Genomic DNA, 7,675 nt, shown 5'->3' on the forward strand with positions numbered 1-7,675 from the left:
CTTTTAGTCTGAATATGTCTCTGTTAAATTTCTATTTCCGTGATCTCTCTATTGGTGAGAGTGGGGTGTTCAAATCTCCTAGTATTATTATGTGAGGAACAAGGTTTGATTTGAGCTTTAGTAAGCTTTCTTTTATGTATGTAGGTGCCCTTGTATTTGGAGCATAGATATTGATGAATGAGAGTTCATCTTGGTGGATTTTTCCTTTGGTGAATATGAAGTGTCCTTCCTTATCTTTTTTGATGACTTTTGCTTGAAAATTGATTTTATTTGATATGAGAATGGCTACTCCAGATTAGTTCTTCAGACCATTTGCTTGGAAAGTTGTTTTCCAGCCTTTTACTCAGAGGTAGTGCTGTCTTTGTTTCTGAGGCATGTTTCCAGTAGGCAGCAAAAAGCTGGATACTCATTACGTATCCAGTTTGTTAGTCTGTGTCTTTTTATTGGGGAATTGAATCCATTGGTGTTGAGAGATATTAAGGAATAGTGATTGTTGCTTCCTGTTATATTCGTATTTGGATGTGAGATTATGTTTGTGTGCTTTTCTTCACTTTGTATTGTTGCAAGACGATTAGTTTCTTGCTTTTTCTAGGGTGTAGCTTGCATCCTTGTATTGGGTTTTACCATTCATTATCTTTTGTATGGTTGGATTTGTAGAAAGATATTGCATGAGTTTGGTTTTGACATGGAATATCTTGGTTTCTCCATCTATATTGAGAGTTTTGCTGGATACAGTAACATGGGCTGGCACTTTTGTTCTTTTAGGGTCTGTATGATATCTGTCTGGGATATCTGGCTTTCATAGTATCTGGTGAGAAGGCTGGTGTAATTCTGATAGGTCTGCCTCTGTACGTTACTTGACCTTTTTCCCTTAGTACTTTTAATATTCTTTTTTTGTTTTCTGCATTTGGTGTTTTGACTATTATGTGACGGGAGGAGTTTCTTTTCTGGTCCAATCTATTTGGAGTTCTGTAGGCTTCTTGTATGTTCATGGACATCTCTTTCTTTACGCTAGGGAAGTTTTCTTCTATGATTTTGTTGAAGATATTTACTGGTCCTTTGAGTTGGGAGTCTTCACTCTCTTCTATTCCTTTTATCCTTAGGTTTGATCTTCTTATTCTATCCTGGGATTCTTGTATGTTTTGTACCTTTTTCCCTTTTACATTATTTTTGACAGTTGTGTCATTGATTTCTATGGAATCTTCTGCTCCTGAAATGCTCTCTTCTTTCTCTTGAGTTCTGTTTCATGCTTCTATTCACAACTCCTTGTGTCTTCCTTTGGTTTTCTATATCCAGGCTTGTCTCCCTTTGTGCTTTCTTCACTTTTTCTATTTCCATTTTCAATTCCTTCACCTGTTTGATTGTGTTTTCCTGTAATTCTTTTATGGATTTTTATCTTTCCACTCTAAAGGCTTCTACTTGTTTATTTGTGTTTTCCTGCATTCCTTGAAGGGATTTGTTTATGTCTTTCTTAAAGTCCTCCATCATCACGGTCAAATGTGATTTTATATCTAGATCTAGCTTTTCTGCTGTTTGGATATTCAGTGTTTGCTTTGGTGGGAGAATTGGGCTCCACTGATGCCATGTATTCTTGATTTCTGTTGCTTGGCTTCTTTCGCTTGCCTCTCGCCATCAGGTTGTCTCTGGTGTTACATTGTTCTGATAATTCTGAGAGTGACTTCACCGGACCGATAGGCCTGTGTGTCAGGAGTGCTGTAGACCTGTTTTCCTGTTTTCTTTCAGCCAGTTATGGTAACAGAGTGTTCTGCTTTCATGAGTGTAGTCCTTCCAATCCACTGGCTTTCAGCTGTTCCAGTGGGCGTGTGTCCTGAGTCCACCAGGCAGGTCATTTGGAGCAGAAAAGTTGGTCCTATCTCTGGTCTCAGGTCTGAAGGCGCTCCTCGGGGCTGGGTTTCAGTTCTCAAATAGGTCAGCAGCCAGCAGGCCCTCCACCTCCTCCAGGATCCCTGTGCACAGGGCTCCCAGATGGGACTATGCACATTCCTCTAGAGTCAGAAATGTGGGCAGAGAGTAGTCTCCTCTGGTTTCCCAGGCATGTCTACCCCTCTGAAGGTCTAGCTGTCCCTCCCATGGGATTTAGGTACAGGGAGCTGTTTGACCGGGTATCTTTAGATCAGGGCACAGTCTGGACTGCAGTTTACTGCAGCTGGACTGTGCCTATCTTCCTGTCCCCAGAGGCCCTATACAGTTTCCTCTTGGGCCTGGGATGTGGGCAATGGTAGGAAGAGTTTGCGGTCTCTCCTGCCCTGCAATCTCAGGAGTGCCCACACGTCTGGGCAAAGAATTCTCTCTATCTTGGGGTTTGGTGAGTTCTTGAATTTCTGAATGTTCTACATTCAGTTTTGTGTGACTGATTTTCTCAATTGTTTAGAAATTAGTAGAAAAGTGTTAATAGGGTTCTTTTAGAAATATTTCATTACAATCCTTTTACCTTTCTATTAACTCCAGCCGATGGAATGATTCACAGACATTCAATTCTTAGTTACAAAAGGAGCTTCTGAGATGCAAAAGTTTCTCATGTGCTCATACTGCTGAGTCTGTCAATAGTACAAATCCCACATCTTGTAACATAATCCATATAGCAGGAAGCAGACATTAATTTATGTGTGTGATGGGAGGAAATTTTATTATGGTCCAGTCTATTTTGAGTCTGTGGGCTTTTTTTATGTTCATGGGCATCTCTTTCGTTAAGTTAGGGAAGATTACCTCAGAAAAATTTTGAAGATATTTACTGTCCCTTTAAGTTTGGCGTCTTTATTACCCTCTATAACTACTAACCTTAAGTTTGCTCTTCTCACAACATTGTTGTGTTCTGGATTTCCTGGATGTTTTGGCTTAGAAGATTTGTACTTTTTTTTTCATTTTCTTTGACTATTGTATCAGTGTTTTCTATGGAATCTTCTGCCCCTGAGATTCTCACTTCAACACCTTATATTTTGTTGGTGATGCTTACGTCTATTACTCCTGATCTCTTTCCTATGTTTACTATCTTCAGGTTTGTCTCTCTTTGTGGTCTCCTTATTGCTCCTATTTACATTTTTAGATCCTAGATGGTTTTGTTCAATTTCTTCTCCACTTTCTTAGTGCTATTCTTTAAATCTTAGCGGATTTTTTTGTTTCCTCTTTAAGGCAACTATTTATTTACACGTGTTCTGTATTGCTTTAAAGGAGTTATTTATGTCCTGCTTAAAATCCTCTATCTTGACATGAGATGTGATTTTTAGTCCAAATCTTGATTTGCTGGTATGTTGTTATGCCCATTATTTGCTGTAGTGAGAGAACTGTGTTGTAATGATGACAATTAGTGTTTGTTTCTGATGCTTCGAGAGACCCCCTCGCAGTCCAGACCCCCCCGCAGTCCAGACCCCCCTGCAGTCCAGACACAGCCCGGACCTGAAGGGAATAGGTCAACAGTTCTCTGTACCCAAATCCCGTGGGAGGGAGAGCTAAACCTTCAGAGGCGCAGACACGCCTGGGAAGCCAGAAGAGACTACACTCTTCCCACATTTCTGACTCCAGAGGAAAACACCTAATGCCATCTGGGAACCCGGTGCACTGGGGCTCCAGGAAAAGGCGGCACAGAGCCTCCTGTTTGCCTCCCTCACTGAGACCTCAAAAGCAGTCTCCCATGAGCAACTTGAGCCCCGGGAGCACAGGTAAGACCAACTTTTCTTCTCTAAGTGACCTGCCTGGTAGACTCAGGACACAGGTACACAGAAATAGCTGAAGACCAGTAGACAGGAAAGACTACACGCCCGAAACCAGAACACTCTGTTCCCATAACTGGCTGAAAGAAAACAGGAAAACAGATCTACAGCACTCCTGACACACAGGGCTATAAGACGGTCTAGTCACTCTCAGAAATAGCAGGACAAGGTAACACCAGAGAAAACCTGATGGCGAGAGGCAAGCGCAGGAGCCCAAGCAACAGAAACCAAGACTACATAGCATCCTCGGAGCCCAATTCTCCCACCAAAGCAAACACTGAATATCCAAACACACAAGAAAACCATGATCTAGATATAAAATCACATTTTATCATGATGCTGGGAGACTTCAAGAAAGACAGGAAGAACTCCCTTAGAGAAACGCAGGAAAACATAAATAAGCATGTAGAAGCCTATAGAGAGGCGTCACAAAAATCCCTGAAAGAATTCCAGGAAAACATAATCAAACAGTTGAAGGAGTCAAAAATGAAAATAGAAGCAATAAAGATAGGACACAAATACAGCGCTAGAAAGGATAATAAATGGTAAAGCCCAACATAAAAGAGGCAAGCTATACCCTAGAAAAAGCAAGAAACTAATTGTCTTGGCAGCAAAACAAAGAGAAGAAAAGCACACAAACATAATCTCACAGCCAAATATGAATAAAACAGGAAGCAATAATCACTATTCCTTAATATCTCTCAACATCAATGGTCTCAACTCCCCAATAAAAAGACATAGATTAACAAACTGGATATGCGATGAGGACCCTGCATTCTTCTGCCTACAGGTAACACACCTCAGAGACAAAGACAGACACTACCTCAGAATGAAAGGCTGGAAAACAACTTTCCAAGCAAATGGTCTGAAGAAGAAAGCTGGAGTAGCCATTCTAATATCGAATAAAATTGATTTTCAACTAATAGTCATCAAAAAACATAAGGACGGACACTTCATATTCATTCATCAAAGGAAAAATCCACCAAGATGAACTCTCAATCCTAAATATCTATGCTCCAAGTACAAGGGCAACTACATACATAAAAAAAAAAACCTTACTAAAGCTCAAAGCACACATTGCTCCTCACACAATAATAGGAGGAGATTTCAACACCGCACTCTCATCAATGGACAGATCATTGAAACAGAAATTAAACAGAGACATAGACAGACTAAGAGAAATCATGGTCCAAATGGACTTAACAGATATTTATAGAACATTCTATCCTAAAACTAAAGGATATACCTTCTTCTCACCACCCCATGGTACTCTGTCGTGATGATGACAATTAGTGTTGGTTTCTGATGCTTCGATTCTTGGGCTTGCCCATTGTCATCCAGTTATTGCTAATGTTAATTGGTCTTGTTTTTTCTGACTTTAGCTTGTTCCTCCTGGAATCTCATATACCTCTGATCTTAGGAATGGAATGCTCCTGGGAGACCAGTACTCTCTGGCCTTATTTTGGGTCTGGAGGGCTATGACACACCCTTAGCTCTGGGCTCTGATAAAGATCAGGTCTGTCCTCTCCCATGCCTCCCCACCACTCCAGTGCCAGAAATGTTCCCAGTTTGTCTCTCCTTTAACAACTGTGGAGCAAATGTGTGTTCCCACCTGTGTGCGTCGCAATGAGAACACTCCTAAGATACCATCTCTCTGTGGGATGGTTTTTGGTCTAGAGAGCAATAGGACAGCCCCAGCTCTGGGAGCAGATGGAGACCAGAAGGGTCCCATCTCAGGTTGCTCAGAAATTCCTATGCCTGGTGAGCTTCTGGTGTATATCCCTTTGGACAGTCAGTGGAGAGAAAGTGGGGTTTCACCTGTGGGCTTAGGAGTGAGAGTGCTCCTGATAGACCATCTCTGAAGACCGGTTTTGAGTATGGAGGACTTTGGGACAGCCCCACCTTTGGGCGCAAATCGAGGCTGGAAGGCAGTATCATGCTGTATTGTGTACACATGTATTGTATCTTTTAGGATGTCCTGACCTATGATGATGTGCATGTGAACTTCACTGAGGAAGAGTGGGCATTGCTGAATCCTTCTCAGAAGAGTCTCTACCAATGTGTAATGCTGGAGACCTGTAGGAATCTCAGTGCTATAGGTAATTCAATGAACTTATCATTCACTTTGTAAAATTTAGGCACAATTGGTTTTGTTTAAGATTTGTTTTTGTTTTTAATTTCACTTAAAAATAAGGAAGAATGTAGTGAATAAATTAGTCATGGTTCTAATGTTCACTAAAGAGAGTAACTTAGATGTTGCCTAATTCCAATAATTTAACATACTTTCTCTGATACCATTTTTAGGCTACATTTGGGAAGACCATACTACTGAAGAATATTGTAAAAGTTCTGGAAGACATGGAAGGTAATTTTCACGTGAAAGATGATAAGATAATACCTCCCAAGAAAGTTTCATGTGTGCAGCAAATTTTAAAGAATGCAACAGGGTAAAATACACACTGCAGCACATATTGATTAGGTTATCATTTTATGTCTAGACCCTTTTAATAAGCAAGTAGTACATAGTAAATTGTGGTGAACCTTATTCTGTAACATCATGGCTAAATTTAGTGATATGGACATTTTATGAGATTCAAGAATGCTTTTGTGGAGAAACCTTAAACCCTGTACCACATTTCTGTGAGGAAAACAAAGTGAAATTGTGTAAATGTAATGTAGAAGTTTTCTTTTGTAATGTGTTGAATATAATGTGTTAGTCTTCTTTTTATATGGATGTCATGTGTCCCTATGAATGGAAGCCAGGAGAGCATAGTGATACTGAAAGAAGCAACATACCTCTCTCTTTTCCAGAACAATTAGAAGATGTAAAGTATATACCACTTTGAGGAGAGTTTCTTAATGTGGGAAAGGTTGATAAATATTTAGTTTTTGACCATGATTTTCAATATGTAAACATTCAAAGTGCTGAATCACTTTATGAGATTAGGGTTATAGAAATGTTACTCTTTGCATTGGCACATGTTGCAATTGTAGTATTCCTCAAAGATAGCAAAATTTATCTTCGCAGTCAGGCTACAAACGCTCTGAGTTCATTGAGTTTTCTTCAAATATGTTAATACTCTTAATAAAAATTATGGAATAAATATGAGTCATGTAATCAGTTCTCTTCCTACTCCATGTGTCTTCAAAAATTCAACACAACCCATAATAAAAGGCAACACCTTTGAATGTAAACGAACTCATATTATGTTAAGATCATTTTGCTTTTTACTCTTAAACCAAATTTGAAACGAATTCATAGATATAAAAAGATTCATGAATATAATCAATGTGAGAAAAAATTTACATGTGCCAATTGTATTTGCAGGTATGAAAGAAGTTTTACTGGAAAGCAAACCTTTGATTTTATTCTGTATGGTAATGGCTTTGCAGTTCAGAGTCCTACCCAAAGGCATAATGGAGAGAAGCCCTATGAAAGTAACCTATGTGGTAAAGCTTTTGTACAGAGGAATAATCTCAAAACACATAAAAGGACACATAATGGAGAAGAACCTTCTGAATGTAACCAATGTTGTAAAGACTTTGTAGGAAGCAGTGCTCTCAAAAATCATAAAGGAACTCACACAGGAGAGAAACTCTGTGAATGTAATCAATACGGTAAAGCCTTTGCACAAAGGAGTAGTCTCAAAAGACATAAAAGGACATGTAATGGAGAAAAACGTTATAAATATAACCAATCTCGTAAAGCCTTTGTCCAAAACCATGGTCTACAAAAACATAAAAGAACCCATACATTTCAGAAACCCTATGAATGTAACCAATGTTGTAAAGCCTTTGCAGGAATCAGTGATCTCCAAAGACATATAAGAATTCATACAGGAGAAAAACCCTACGAATGTAACCAATGTGGCAAAGCCTTTGCCCAAAGCAGCACTCTCCAAAATCATAAAAGAACACACACTGGAGAGAAACCCTATGAATGTAAC

At 39.4% G+C, this 7,675-nt stretch overlaps 1 long non-coding RNA gene across 1 annotated transcript in view; it reads left to right on the forward strand.

Moving 5' to 3' along the window:
• LOC148006597 (uncharacterized) overlaps window positions 1-6,927 on the forward strand; it is a 32,018-nt gene extending 25,091 nt beyond the window's left edge. The window contains exons 2-3 of the long non-coding RNA XR_015684084.1: window positions 5,701-5,827; window positions 6,033-6,927. This is a non-coding gene — a long non-coding RNA (uncharacterized LOC148006597). The remainder of the gene's footprint in view (window positions 1-5,700; window positions 5,828-6,032) is intronic.
• Window positions 6,928-7,675: the final 748 nt, after the last annotated feature.

Source organism: Rattus norvegicus, chromosome 3, assembly GCF_021556685.1.
Source record: "Rattus norvegicus strain SHRSP/BbbUtx chromosome 3, alternate assembly SHRSP_T2T, whole genome shotgun sequence".
NCBI classification, from domain to species: domain Eukaryota; kingdom Metazoa; phylum Chordata; class Mammalia; order Rodentia; family Muridae; genus Rattus; species Rattus norvegicus.